This window comes from Monopterus albus, unplaced genomic scaffold (assembly GCF_001952655.1).
Source record: "Monopterus albus unplaced genomic scaffold, M_albus_1.0 scaffold38.1, whole genome shotgun sequence".
NCBI classification, from domain to species: domain Eukaryota; kingdom Metazoa; phylum Chordata; class Actinopteri; order Synbranchiformes; family Synbranchidae; genus Monopterus; species Monopterus albus.
The window spans coordinates 2,788,549-2,789,766 of NW_018127918.1; the positions used below are offsets into that span (position 1 = coordinate 2,788,549).

Genomic DNA, 1,218 nt, shown 5'->3' on the forward strand with positions numbered 1-1,218 from the left:
GAACAGCGGCGGCCGGTCAGGGTCGCCACATAGCCCCCACCCGAGAGGGTTAGTGCCCCCACAACCCTCATCAGTCCAACACAAAGTCCCTTAAATGTTCTGGGACCCGGCGTACATGCCCTGGCCGCCGGGTGATCCCATCCCCACCATCGGACCCTCCCCCTGTACCACCAGAGTCACTAACCTGGAAAGGATCCGTCCCGGCATCCGGACCGGGAAAACAACATCAGACAGTTGATCCAAAACCTCACCGGGGCCCTGCCAGTGCTGGGCCAGTTTGGGTGACTGTCCCCGCTTCCTTTGGGGGCAGTAGACCCACACCTTGTCCCCAGGCCTCAACACAGGTCCATGGGCCTTCACGTCATAAGCCCTTTTTTGTTGGGCCCCAGCGTCCACCAGAGCCTCCCTGGCCAGCTGGTGGACCGAGCCCAAGCGCTCCCTCAGCCGCTGGAAGTAATCCAGCTCTGGTCCCACAGGGATCTCGAGCTCAGGAGGCGGTCCAAACACCAAGTCCACTGGGGTTCGGATTTCCCGGCCGAACATGAGGGCCACTGGCGTGCAGTGGCTAGACTCCTGCACAGCTGTCCTGTACGCCCACAGGACCAGCAGCAGGGGGTGGTCCCAGTCACGCTGATCTGGCTGGTCAGGGTCGCGAGCTGAGTGGCCAGGGTACGATTAAAGCGTTCCACCAATCCATCGCTCTGGGGGTGCAGCGGCATTGTCCGTGTCTTTTTCACCCCCAGCCACTGACACACCTCGCCGAGAGGGTTAGTGCCCCCACAACCTAATTCTAAGTTATTAGATTTTACCACCCTAAACAACACCTTTAAAATCAATTGGCTGAAATCTTATTTGAAATCTCCTTTATCTATCTGGTATATATTCCCTCACTGTGTTTTCTCTAAAATTGGTGGCTTAAAATTTACCTTGCTCTGTCAATACAATGTTAATAAAATCCCAGTAGTACTTTCCAATTTTCACAAACAAATGCTATTGTCATGGACCCTAGCCTATAAACACAACTTTTCCCCACACAAATGTTACATCTGGAACAACCAATATATAACTCATAAGAATAAATCTCTATTTCTTTATAATTGGTTTGAAAATAATATCCTGTTGGTGAAACAGCTTTTAAATGACCAGGGTGTTCCTTTGACATTTGAAGAACTGAAAAATTTATTTAATTTCAGTCCTACACTAAAGGAATACTCATTG

The 1,218-nt window shown here is 51.0% G+C and overlaps 3 protein-coding genes across 5 annotated transcripts in view; 2 read left to right on the plus strand and 1 right to left on the minus strand.

The window, feature by feature from the left end:
* Positions 1–1,218, plus strand: part of rad51d (RAD51 paralog D) — a 477,561-nt gene that overhangs the window by 383,520 nt on the left and 92,823 nt on the right. The window lies entirely within an intron of this gene.
* The window catches only part of LOC109959351 (N-acetyltransferase 9-like), a 561,041-nt gene that overhangs the window by 191,324 nt on the left and 368,499 nt on the right, over positions 1–1,218 (plus strand). The window lies entirely within an intron of this gene.
* foxred1 (FAD-dependent oxidoreductase domain containing 1) overlaps positions 1–1,218 on the minus strand; it is a 34,302-nt gene that overhangs the window by 9,308 nt on the left and 23,776 nt on the right. The window lies entirely within an intron of this gene.